This window comes from Leucopleurus acutus (assembly GCF_964270905.1).
Source record: "Leucopleurus acutus genome assembly, chromosome: 13".
Classification (NCBI taxonomy): Eukaryota; Metazoa; Chordata; class Mammalia; order Artiodactyla; family Delphinidae; genus Leucopleurus; species Leucopleurus acutus.
Window position 1 is genome coordinate 50777714 of NC_139155.1, and position 14180 is coordinate 50791893.

The 14180-nt window shown below is 42.0% G+C and overlaps 1 protein-coding gene across 1 annotated transcript in view; it reads left to right on the forward strand.

Annotated features, from left to right (window-relative positions):
* The window catches only part of TMEM241 (transmembrane protein 241), a 104345-nt gene that overhangs the window by 65077 nt on the left and 25088 nt on the right, over positions 1-14180 (forward strand). The window lies entirely within an intron of this gene.

Consider the following 14180-nt stretch of genomic DNA (forward strand, 5'->3'; position numbering starts at 1 on the left):
GTGGGAAAATAAGAAGGAGCAGAAAAATCAGCTCTGGGATGCAGGATCTTAATGCTTTGGGGCTAGCTCTTTCTAGTGGAGCATTTCATTTCCCTAAAGTCTGTGAAGGAGTCAAGTTACAGTGCCCTAGGTGTGCTTCCACTGAGTGAGATTTCTTAATTAATTTAATCTAATACAATAATCATTTAAACTTGTGCCTTTAGCCATCTTTATGTTTGTTGGCTGAATTTTCTCCCCCAGAAAGCAAAAACAAACGTTTTTCTTTGAAAGTAAGATTTCACAGCGATGTTTCCACCTGCATTGTCTACTTTCTAATAGCATTAATAATTCACATTCCAGAAAAATGTAAAGATTGGCTGTGATACTGACTTAGAGCATGACAGAATGACGAGGTTGATAAATCCTCTCCCCCAGAAGCAACTAGAAAGCTGGAAGAAGACTGTCAAAGATATCCATTTCAGCTCTCTAAAAATTGACCAAAAGCACACAACAAACTGAGAGGCATTTGTTCATGAAAACTCCTAAACTTCGGGTAGGAACAGCATGAGTTAGTGGTGCTCTTGCTTTAGGTTGCTCTCATTCCCTTCTCCCCATCTCTATAAGTATTCTCTTTCAACCAGAGCAGGGCAGGCTGTGTAAACCAACAGGCTTGCTGCTGCTTCCAGAAGGGGCTCACTCTCTTTGGAGTATTGTCAGGTAAAGGGGCCGTCTAGGTGGTAAATGAACAGGAAGTTCCACTAGCTTGAGTTTACCTCTTTGGGGCAAGCAATGGACCAGTGGTCTAGCTGGGGACTTACCAGGTAGTTCTGGGAGGGGAGACAGCCATCAGGGGCTTGCTAGCTCTCCATAAATGCCAGATTTACCTTAGTCTATGTGCATGAGCAGCACAGAGATGGAGGATGCCCAAGACACGTGCACGTCCCTGGTCAACAGAACCCGTGTGCACACAGAGGAGACGTGAGAGACCAGCAGTAAGAAAAGCCGGGGCAGACATGAAAACAGCCTAAAGTTTGAATGTGCTCCCCAGCCCACATACAGAGTCAGAAGCAGAGAGAAAGCTTTCTGGCTTAAGGTGTTTGAGCAAAAGCTCTTGACTAGTCTTTGCCAGAACACTAAGCTACGCAGACTGGGGATGATCCCTAGGAAGACAGGCTTAAAAATAAAAGCAAGAAAAAAAATTGAGTGAAGACCGCAGCAATGATACCTTATACGGGAGACAGGTTTCACAGACGGCGTCCAGGCAAATTACTAAACAAGCAAAACAACAATGCCAATGAAAATGCTCTGGGAAAAAGTCAGAATCCAGAGTTGCTATACTATCTAAAATGTCCAGTACTCAGTGAAAATTAGGGCATTCAGAGAAACAAGAAAGCATAACCCATGCACAGGAAAAAGGCAGTCAATAGGAATTGTGTCTGAATGTCTATCCTCAGAGGCGGGACTTAGCAGAAAAAGACTGCAAAGCAGCTATTTAAATATGTTCAGACAGCTAAAGGAAACCATGTTTAAAGAATTAAAGGAAAGACTCAATGAATACAGAGTCTCAAAGAGGTAGAAATGATTTTTAAAAAAAGAACCAAATGGAAATTCTGGAGTTGAAAAGTACAGTAACTGAGCCGAAATGAAAAATTCTCTAGAGGTACCCAGCAACATATTTGAGGGAGCAGAAGAAAGAATAAGTGAACTGGAAGGTGGAACAAAAGAAATTATTCAATCTAAAGAACAAAGACTTTTTAAAAATTGAAGAAATATGAACAGAGGCTCAGAGACCTGTGGGACGACATCAAGAATATCAACAAATGTATAATAAGAATTCCAGAAGAAGAAGAAAGAAGGTTAGAAGAAAAAAAAAAAAGTGACAATCAGCAGATGACTTCTCATCAAATACAACAGAGGCCAGAAGGCGGTAGAAAGGAAAAAAGGTCTCAAATCAATAACCTAAGCTTGCACCTTAAGAAACAAGAAAAATAGGAACAAAATAAACCCAAAATGAGCAGTAGGAAGGATATGATAAAGTTCAAGGTGGAAAGTAATGAAATAGAAAACAGAAAAGCAATAGAGAAAATCAATGTTTGTTCTTTGAAAAATCAACAAACTTGACAAACCTCTAGCTAGACTGATGAAGAAAATAAGAAGATACAAATAATCAAAATTAGAAATGCAAGAAGGGACATCACCACTTATCCTATAGAAACTAAAAGTATTGTATAGTTTTATGCCAGCAAATAGATGATTTAGATGAAATGGACAAATTCCCCAAAGGCACAAAATAGGAAAATTGACTCAAGAATAAATGGAAAATCTGAATATGCTCATAACAGGTAAATAAATGTAAGTAGTAATTTAAAAATCTTTCTACAAAGAAAAGCCCAGGCCCAGTTGGCATTACTGATGAGTTCTATCACATATTTAGAGAAGAAATATTTTTTCTTTACAAATTATTTTAGAAAATAGAGGAAGAGAGAATAACTCCCAATTTATTCTGTAAGGTGAATTACCCTAATACTAAAGCCAGACAAAAAATTGTAAGAAAACTGCAGACCAGCATCCCTCATGAACATAGATCTTTAACAAAACATTAGCAAACCAAATTTGACAACCTACAGGAAGGACTATACACAATGATCAACTGAGATTTATCACAGGAATGCAAAGTTGGTTTAACATGTGAAAATTAATATGTTATATTAATAAAATAAAGAACAGAAATACATGATCATGTCAATAGGTACAGAAAAATCATTTGACAAAATCCAACATCCATCCATGATAAAAACTCTCGACAAACTAGTAACAGAAGAGAACCCCCTCAGTTTAATAAAAGGCATCTATGAAAAACCTATAGCTAGCATTATACTCAGTGGTGAAACTGAATACTTTCCCCCTAAGATTGGGAGCAACACAACAATTTCACTCTCACCACTTCTATTCAACGTTATCCTGGAGGTTTCGGGCAGTGCAATAAAGAAAAAAAAATTGTTTGTACTCACAGATGACATTATCCTATACATAGAAAATCCTAAGGAATCTATAAAAAGCCTAATTGAACTAATAAATGATTTCTCAAGGTCTCAGGGTGCAAGATCAATTGTAGTTTTATGTATTAATAATGAACAGTTATGTGCAAAAAAATGAAATTAAGGAAACAATTCCATTCACAATAGCATCAAAAAGAAAAAAATACTTAGGAACTTAACAAAGAGGTGTAAGATTTTTACACTGAAAACTACGAAACCTTTCTGAGAGAAATTAAAGAAGATCTCAATAAATGGGGAGACTCAATATTGTTAAGATGGAAATTCTTCCTAAATTGTACAAATTCACAAACTGATCCTAAAATTTATTTGGAAATGCAATAGCCAAAACAAAAGAAAAACAAAGTTGGAGGACTTGAGCTACATAATTTGGAACTCACTATAAAGCTAGAATAATCAAGACATCTTGGTATTGGCATAAGGGTAGACATTAAGGTCTATTGATTTTCTTTTTTTCTTTTTAAGGGTGTCAATGTATTTTTTTTAAGATTTTATTTTATTTTATTTATTTATTTGGTTGCACTGGGTCTTAGTTGCGGCTCACCGCCTCCTTAGTTGCGGCATGCAAACTCTTGGTTGCGACATGCATGTGGGATCTAGTTCCCTGACCAGCGACCAAACCCGGGCCCCTGCATTGGGAGCACGGAGTCTTAACCACTGCGCCACCAAGGAAGTCCCAAGGTCTATTGATTTTCGATAAAGGTGCCTAGGCAGTTCAGTGGAGAAGGGGTTTTCTCTTCAGCAAATGAGGCTGTAACAGTCCGTATGCTGGGGAAAAAAAGTACTTAGACCCTTGCCTTGCATTGTTAATTCAAGATGGATCATAGACCTAAATGTTAGAGCTAAAACCAGAATACTCTTAGAAGAAAACACAGGAAAAAATCTAATGACCTTGGTTTAAGCAAAGAGTTCTTAGATATGACACCAAAAGCATGAGCCATAAAATAATTGATAAATTAGACTGCATTTAAGTTAAAATATTTTGTAATTCAAAAGACACCATTAAGAAAATGAAAAGATAAGCCACAGTCTAGGAGAAAATATTTGCAAATCATAATGGACCACTTATACATCAAATGGTGCTGACATTTGGAATACAACATAATTGTCCTTAGCAATACAGCCTTTCCCCCATGTCGTTGCGACTCTACTGGGTGCCAGTATATTTAGAAAGTGACTCAAAAAGATGTTCCATTGGCCCAGAGGAGAATATGGATTCTGTGAAAAACTCACGGGCAGAGAGGTTAAACAGAAGGATGTGCAGGTGGGGAACCAGGGGGAAATAAATTTAGCTAGAGGAGGAGGAGAATGTAGAGGGGAAGGGAAGAACTGGGCATAGGAGAGTCAGATTATAGGTATCCCTAAAAGCCATGCCACAGAGACTACTGTGAACCTCAGAATGAGACTGACCAAGGGTAATGTTTTAAGCAGGTTAATATAGCGGCAGTGCTTAAGACAGATTGGAAATGACTTCCAACCATTCAGAAGGGAGGTGAATCACGGTAGTGATGGCAAGAAGAAAGGTGAAAGGTCAAACTTGACTTACAATTAGAAGGAAAATAAATTTTAAGTACACAACTTACCATATAATTGTTCTGTGATGTGATAAAAGAATTAGATAACAAAGACAAATCATTTTACAACTGATGGGGGGATAGTTTGGACATAGGAATGATGGGTATGGAAGGTCACAAATGGCTCCAAGGTTTGTAGCTAGAGACATGGGAAATCCATGGCATTACAGACAGAAATGGGGGTGATTGTGAAAGAACATCTTTGGGGAGGAAAGCTGGTGATATACATTTTAGACAAATGTGTATGGTGATAAAACATCTACATGGAGCTCTTTTTTGTTGGAAACATGGGGTCAAATGTAGGCAAGGGCTCGGAGCTCTGCATGTCCATTTGGGCTTCGCCTGTAGAAAGGTGGAGTTGAAATCAAGAACATGTGTAAATTGATGAGCTCACTGAGAGAGTGAAAGAATTTGGGGAGAACAGAGAAGAGGCTTACAACTTAGCTTGGGCGATACTTAGATGCCAGGGACCAATAGTGAGCAGGAGAGAGAAGTAATAGCCGGAAGGTAGAAGGGGGATCAGGAGAGTTCAGAGCGGGGAAGTCAAAGGTAGAATTTTAAGGAGTAAAGCAAAATGCCACCAAGAGGTCAAAGAGATCCGACTGAGAAAAGACTAGAGCAAGGACTTTGCTGACCTTTGAGGAAACAGTTTTAGGCAAAGGGCAGGGGTCGGAGTGGGGCAAAAGCTGGATCAGAAATACTCAAGAATACATAAAAAGTGGGTAGAAGATTGTGATTGGTGGTGGGTAGATCTAACGAAGACAACTTCTGTTCTAGGAAAAGAAGGACTTGGGCGTGCTTGAAACTGGAAGACACCTGTATACAGAGATTTCACGATGCTAGAGAATGAGGGGAAATTGGGAGAATAAGTTTCAAAGGGAAATGGAAAGAGTGTGGGGGGGTTAACTTTAGAGAAAATGAAAAGCCTTTATCCTGAGCCTTGGCAGAAGGGCGAAGATAGGAAGGAGGCTGTTCCTTGAGTCACGTGGCAGGGGAACTCGGATTTCAGGGGTTTCAGGGAAGGAAAGACTCTTCGGCTTTGATCACTATGTACCGAACCCCTCTAGTCCTCAGCTTTTTCATCCATAAAGCAAGGGGTCTGGACTAGAAGATCTAAAGATAGTTCAAAAACGTGATTCGATTGAGCTCTGACAGTGCTGACTGTATCTGATACTTGGGACTGAACGCTGGTGGCATTTACATTCAGTTGTAGGATTATATATACTGATGATCTATCTGCTGGGAACCATATCATTAACTGTCAGTGCCTACTTAATGAAACATGTGCCAGATTTAACAAGCCTTTAATAGAACCGATCAGAGTAAAGTAGGAAACCACTGAGCAATATGACCTTCTTCCATCGCTATTACCAAATCCCTTCTCTCATGGAAGATTAGGTATAAAGGCCGTATGTGGTTAATTGGAATGTTTGTCCCTGTTCTTATTTAGAGTTTGGACAGTCGCAGTTCATGCTTAGGGAATGGGGTTTCCCTTCCCGTTGCTGCTTAGGCTAGAGTTGCTCATGCAGTCCAGGTGGAAGATGGGGCAGCCTTTTTTTTTTTTGGTTGTATTTGAGAAATCTTTGCCAAATCTAAGGTCAGTAAGATTTTCCTTTATGATTTATTCTATATGTTTTATAGGTTTAGCTCTTTTTTAAATTAATTAATTAATTTCTTTATTTTTGGCCACGTGGGGTCTTCGTTGCTGTATGTGGGCTTTTCTCTAGTTGCGGCCAGCGGGGGCTACTCTTCATTGCCGTGTGTGGGCTTCACGTTGCGGTGGACTCTCTTGTTGCAGAGCACAGGCTCTAGGTGCGTAGGCTTCAGTAGTTGTGGCGTATGGGCTTCAATAGTTGTGGCTCGTGGGCTGTAGAGTGCAGGCTCAGTAGTTGTGGCGCACGGGCTTAGTTGCTCCGCGGCACGTGGGATCTTCCCGGACCAGGGCTCGAACCCGTGTCCCCTGCACTGGCAAGCGGATTCCTAACCACTGCGCCACCAGGGAAGCCCGGTGCAGCCTCCTGACATGGGGTCCCACGTGAGTCTTTGAACTTGGAGCGTGTGGTGGGTGTAGAAGTGGAGCAAGGAGGCAAGGAACAAGGGGTGAAATATTGCAAACTGAGAAAATTCTAGAACCTGACTCGTCAACGCTTCAAGAAAAAGGCAGAATGTATAAGAAGATAGACCACAAAGTGCTATGCAAACACAGAGCCCTATGTAAAGTTACTTAAATCCCGACCAAGACTTAATTTTGACCTAGCTCTGAGTCCCAGCTCGACCACACTTTCTAGGTGTGTGCTTCATTTTCTCATCTGTAAACAAGTATAATAATAATGTCTATCTTGCTAGAGGGTTGAATAATATTTAGACAGCCCTGGAATAGTGAGTGCCGGCAGCTGGCTGGCCCTCCTTGGCTCTGTCGACCACTAGTTTAATTCTTCCTCCAGATTAACCAGTGATTGCTGAGTCTGGATTTTCCATTTGTATTCGCTAGTTCTAGGTTATGAATTGAGTTGGGAACGGCCTATCTAGGCACTGCTCAGAATTCAGGGTGCAGGAGAACCAGCTCTCTCACCGTGTTTTTAATCAGGCATTCCCTAACAAAGGAAGCAATTGATGTACCATTCACAATGTTTTTAAACCTATATAAAGAGTCATTGATTCAGAACAGTTGCTGTGCCTGTGGAAATGTGTGTTTGTTGGTCTCCATGGAGACCACCTCTGGCTGTTCTGTGATCACTGGCCTTAATTATACCCAGGGTTGCCAGAGAGCCTGCAAAGCTGTCCCCATAACAACACATCCTTGTGTAGTAAAAGGACCAAAGTCCTGAACTGTGTTTCCCATTTAGGAGTTTCTCTTAAAAGAGTTGAGAAGACTATACTGGTAAGTTTTAGCCTCCTTTTGATTCATCCTTATGAAGAACTCTTGAATGGGTAGGAATTTCTCTTGAGTTTCGACCGCCTCTCTCTCAGGCTGTTTGGCCAGGTCTTGGGAGCATGGCCTGACATCTTTCTTTTTCCAGTGACATCTTGACATTTCTCTTGACCTATTGCCAAAATATTGAATTAAGAAGGAGGCTTGGCTATGTGAGTTTACTAGATAAAATTCAACCTGTTTTAAATATAGGATGTACTTGTAAAAGTGTCCTCAACAGATGCTGTCAGGGTTTGATGTTTGGAATTTTCAAATGTCTCCCAAGACCATGGGTGAAATGCTTGCTGTTTCTGGTGGAATTTAAAAAAAAGAAATAAAAGAAGCTTAGTGTCTTTTATATTGGAATCACACAGATTTTATGACTTCTAAATAACATAATATTTTTCTCCACTGAATTTTTATTAGATATATTTGTAGAGAGGTTCCAGAGCTTAACGTGAAGTCACACCTTGAATTTCTGAGGAGGTGACAAGTAAACAAATCTTCCAGGTTCTGGAATCTGACTTAGATTCAATTTCTGGTGCATGCAAACATGCATGCGTGCGCATACACACACACACACACACACACACACACACACACACACACACACACACACACACACACACACACTCAAGAACAGACTACAGACAAGTCCTGGAAGTATAGTTAACGATCCCCATCATGTTTCGCTTTCATTAGGTCTAGTCAATGCTGAACAGTGTTAGTTCTCCTCCGCCTTCTACTTCCTGCTCCGTTACTACTCTTCTCCTTTTTTAAATTTTTTTAATTTATTTTTTCTTTTTGGTACACGGACCTCTCATTGTTGTGGCCTCTCCCGCTGCGGAGCACAGGCTCTGGACGCGCAGGCTCAGCGGCCATGGCTCACGGGCCTAGCAGCTCCGCGGCATGTGGGATCTTCCCGGACTGGGGCACGAACCCGTGTCCCCTGCATCAGCAGGCGGACTCTCAACCACTGCGCCACCAGGGAAGCCCTCCTTTTTTAAAAAAAAACAGTTTTATAGAAATTTAATTGTCATATAACATTGTGTTAGTTTAAGGTACACAACATAATGATTTGATATTGGTATATATTACAAAATGATCACCACAATATATTTAGTTAACATCTCTCAGCTCCCATAGTTACAAAAAAATATGCAATGCTTCATGAATTTGCATGTCATCCTTCTCTGTATCATTCTGGTTTCAGTATATGTGCTGCTGAAACGAGCACAGTTACTTCTTTTTCTTTATCATCATCATCTTCATCATCTCCATCACCATCTGTTGGGTGTGCAGAGCCTATTGCTGTCTTTCCTCCCCTCCTGGATGGTAAAAGGCAATCACAAAAGAGAAGGCCACTTCTCTCAGTTTGCTATTTGCATTTCTTCCCATTTTCTCAGCTTCTTAAGACTCCACACTCCTTTCTGCGGAGCAGCTTCCTATTTTTTTTAATTTACTTCCTCGAGCTGTTCTTCAGCACCTTGATGTGTACTAGAATGGTCCGATGAAAATAAATGATCAAACCCAATGAAGCTGTGCTGTCATGTAATTTTTATGTTGAAAGAATGAGCTTACAAAATTATGACTGTTTTCCTAATTAAATCATTTTTCTTTTTCACAGTCTAAGCGGCTAGGGCAATGAAAATAATTTTCATTGGAAAATGAAAACCGAGAGGCAGCAGCATACTTTCCTTTACGGTCTCTAGCTGGGCAATAATAACATGTCTATGTCTTTCCATGACATCACCACTGAAGCGACAGGAACGTGAAATAGCAAGTTCAGGAGCTTCTCTGTGTTTGTTGAGCTGTATGGAAACAGTCAGCAAGAAGCTGGTTATCTGGGAATGATTCATTTATAAGCAAGGTTTTCCCAGAGGACACATGGGAGGGGAAATACAGTTTGGGATTAAAGGGAAAAAAAATTAAATTCCATTTCCTATTGTCAAAATAATTCCTAAGGAAGTGAGTGATGTTAATGGACATTTTGCTATTTTGGATAAGGTTGTTGTTTTTCTTGTTTCCGATTATGAACTCCTAATTTTTTCTGGGCTATTTTTAGTGCCATTGATCATCACAATGTTCTGTACTGCAAAAATATGATAACGATTCTGGATTTCTCAACTTTTGACCTGAATGAATTTGCTTTAAAGGAAATGCCCGGAATTTCTGTAAATGTTCTGACTGCAAGGTTTATAGGAGTGCTGTCAGTATCCAAGACAATTTATAACACCTAAATTAAAGTGATTTTTTGCAACACAAAGGCCAGTTAATTGGGAAAGTTTACAAAGCCTCCGTTGGGGGGATGAATCAATGTGTCCTTGGTTCACTGTAGGATAGCCTCAAATAAATGAGTGCCAAGTGAATGCTTAAACACACTGATCTTATTTTACACATCTTGGCAGGTTTGTGCACTCATGTCAGAAACAAAGGTGCAATCCCACATGTATCTCTTGAAGTTACCTTCCACTGCCCCCAAGGATGCTCCTGTAATGTACATATTCCTTCCCTTAATTGTGCCATTAATCCAGTTTGAGTTCACCTTTCCTTATGAAGATCTTCTATCCCAATCACTAGAACTAAGTCCCCCGAGGTATGGCCGGACATGGGGTAATGAGCCAGGAGCATTTCATGGCCTGTATGTGCCCAAACCAGAGGGCAAGCTTCAGGCAGCAGCAACTGCCCGTGTCATTAGAGAATGAGCAGGCGTTAATCAGAGCTCATAAAAGGAAGCAGTTTTGGGGAAATCTGAAGAAGCAGAGTTTCATTATGGGACAGCTAAGTTTTGACACATAATAGAAAGGAATGACATGTGGATCTGAAAGACTTAGTAGGTATTTACTTGGTGCCATTTTGTGAAAATAGCTCTTCTCTCCCGCTGTGCCTTAGAGACATCTTGGTGGCCTGGCCCCCCGGGGCCCCCAAGTACCCCATCGGATCCCGCCCCACGCTCGTTCTCCTGTTTTATCCCCCAGAGTGGAATTTGCTTATAGATAGTCATTTGCTCACTTTTTTCCTGTTTAAAATGTACTCCCTTACAAAAAGTCGTCCAAACTTGCTTTTCCCCTCCTGACTCTGCATCATCACTTTGAACTGACCCAGTGGTTCTTTAGGTTAAGATTTCTGATGCTTTTGCTTTTCTATAAGTAGACTGCATCTAGCTGGAAGGCCAGGCAGCTAAGTACAAGCAGGTGTGCTTGTTTATGTGCCTCCAGAATAGCCAGTCTGTTAGTCAAATATGTGGCAGGAAAGGTTTTTTTCAGTCAATAATGAATTGCCTGATACCATGTAAACTAGCGTTAGATTGTGTTTGTAATTTTATTTGATTGTTTCTGTGCGTATCTGGGTGGTTTTGGGGGGTAGATTATGAGGGGAACAGGCTCTCTCTGTCTACATTTCCACATCTGTCTTCTTGTCATGTGACTTCTGGGGGTGCCCTGGGGGATACAAAGAGACACCTCTCCTTCAGTTATTTGGAATGAACTCCTTTTCTAACTTCTCGAATGTTCTAGCTATCTGTGAAGGACGAAACATATAAAGTGTACTCCAGCAAAAGGGGAAATCGAGTAATTGCCAAAACCTTCTCTCCCAAAGTGTTGAGCTCCCAAATCCTAACTTTTAAAATTAATTAATTAAATCTTTTGGCTGCGTTGGGTCTTCGTTGCTGCGCGCGGGCTTTCTCTAGCTGCGGCGAGCGGGGTCTACTCTTTGTTGCAGTGCGTGGGCTTCTCATTGCGGTGGCTTCTCTTGCTGCGGAGCACGGGCTCTAGGCACGTGGGCTTCAGTAGTTGTGGCTCGTGGGCTCTAGAGCACAGGCTCCGTAGTTGTGGCACACAGGCTTAGTTGCTCCGCGGCATGTGGGATCTTCCCGGACCAGACATCAAACACGTGCCCCCTGCATTGGCAGGCGGATTCCTAACCACTGAGCCACCAGGGAAGCCCCCCAAATCCTAACGTTTTAAGGGTGCACAGAGAGAAGTAAAAAGCTCTGAATGGTGTGGTCAGATGGCAGCAAACACCCGGCAATTTGGAATAGCAGTGCTGGCACTGCTTACAGTAGGATTTCTAAGGTGGGAATGCAAGGCCTGAGGTTGTGAGGACATCTCTTACTCTCACTTGAAGGGAAAAACCAGCCCAGTTCTGAGCCCAGTGAACTGGTGCTTTTTCCACTGAAATATCCCCGCTCTGACATCTAGGTTGAGCTACGCTGTGTGAACCACTTGGATCCAATCAAGTCCTGCCGTTATCTTTTGTGAAGCCAGTCAGTTACTCTTATTTTCATGTTATCCTTGGGTGGTTGACTGTTCACTCTAAGAATTACACAATGCGTGACTCCGTTTCAGTACTCATGCTTCTTTTTTTTTGCGGTACGCGGGCCTCTCACTGCTGTGGCCTCTCCCGTTGCGGAGCACAGGCTCCAGACGCGCAGGCTCAGCGGCCATGCCTCACGGGCCCAGCCGCTCCACGGCATGTGGGATCTTCCTGGACCGGGGCACGAACCCGTATCCCCTGCATTGGCAGGCGGACTCTCAACCACTGCGCCACCAGGGAAGCCCCTTATGCTTCTTATGAGGGTTTTCTTTTCCCTGAAAAAAATTTTTTCAAGTTACTTTATAAGAAAATGTATATTCAGCAAGTTTATTCAGCAGAGATTTATAGAGTGACCTGTCATATTCCAGGCTAAGAAGCTGCAACAGCAGAGAGTAGTGACGAATAGCCCCACATTTTGGAGACAGAGAGAGCTGGATAAGAATCCCACTCTCCAGCAGTGTAACTTTAAAAAGATTCCTTTGCCTCTGTATGTATCCATTTTATCATATGTAAAATGGGAGTAACTGTATAACTTCACAGAAATATTGCAGGAATTCTATGAAGTAATGTATGTTGTGCAGTTAATGTTTGTTCATGTTAATTGAAAAGAATGAGCTTTTCCCTTGCAGATGGAGGAACGTTTGAAGCGCTCTTTGTATTTTGGATTTGGCTACAATTTGAGAACTTCTGACCTGTAGTTAGAGAACCTTTGCTTCTGCTTTGCTCCATTTTGTCATTCTAGTGTCAAGAGGAATTTAAAATTACTGGATTCAAGTGGCACCCTGGGTTTTAAAGTTCTTTTTTCAATTTTTCAAGTAATTCGGGGAACCTAATTTATCATTTGATGGAATATTTTGGAAGTCACAGGTGTTTATTTAAAAAAAAAAGAAAAAGGAAAAGAAGAAGGATCAATCCTAAAGATTGTTGGATGAGTCTTCAGTAGTGGAATGCAGCTTACAGTCTGTGCCAGGTTGGTTGTAAGAGAATGGGGATTTGAGACAGAAGTGGTTTTAAATCTGATGTGGAACCACACACACACCACCCGCCCCAACCCAGGCCAGCTAAAAGTAAAGAGGCTGACAATACCAAGTGTGGGTGAGGGTGTGGCATAACATTTCTGGTTTAGAAAGCACTAAAGCTAAATAAGGTTTGTTATGACTGAGCAACCCCACTTCTGGTGTACACTCAATTGAAAAATGAAGACGTATGCCCACAAGACATGTTCAGTGGTATGGAATTAGAGGCGATGGTTGCATGACTGTGACTATACTAAAGAAGCTATTGAATTGTACACTTTAACAGGGTGAATTTTATAGTATGTGCACTCTATTTCAGTAAGACTGTTATTTTTTTAAAATCCATGATAGGAATATCCACAGTAGTTTTACTCGTGACAGCCCCAAACTGAGGAAATAGACCGTACATCAAACAAGGAGAAATAAAGTTTGATCTCTCCATACAGTAGAATAGTAGACCGCAGTAAAAAAGAGCCTACAGCCACATAGGTGATTCAGATGTATTGATTGGGAAGGAACCTAGGTTCCTTCTCTGTCTGGTGGTGGTTACATGGGTGTTTCAAGGTGTAAACATTCAACAAGCCCTACACTTGAAATTCAAGCTCGTCGTGCATTTTACTGTATTTATGTTATAATTCAGTTTTTATTTTATTTGTTTATTTTTTTGCGGTACGCGGGCCTCTCACTGTCGTGGCCTCTCCCGTTGCGGAGCACAGGCTCCGGACGCGCAGGCTCGGCGGCCATGGCTCACGGGCCCAGCCGCTCCACGGCATGTGGGATCCTCCCGGACCGGGGCACGACCCCGCGTCCCCTGCATCGGCAGGCGGACTCTCAAGCACTGCGCCACCAGGGAAGCCCATAATTCAGTTTTAAAAATCCGATGTGGGTGCTGCCAGTGGTGCCATCCTCAGAAAGCACAGCTGAGCCTCCTCTCCTGCTGGTCCCTGGGAAGCCCAGGTGTTGGGTCCAGCAGACCCTCCCACCTCTGGCTTTGACCCTGTCTTTGCACTGCAGATGGTCTGGGCTTTCACTTACTGGGGAAAGAGAAGAGCCCACAGGGTGGTGCCTCAGTCTTCTGGGCGCCGGCCACCAGTTCTCTTGAATGTCATGGTTGGAGAGGGTTTCTAATCAATATTCAGCTCAGTGCCAATGTAAAGAAAGTGAGCTCAGGCTTCCTGGTAGCGTTGCAGAAGTATTTATTGGTCTGCTTCTGCTCCACAGGCTTCACCGTTTCTTCAGAGAAAAGCAGCCTCTGCTGAGCTGTCTCCTTGCTGGAGGCGGGCGGGGCTCCTGGCTGCACCGCCAGCTCCCTGCACTCAGACTTTCTGCT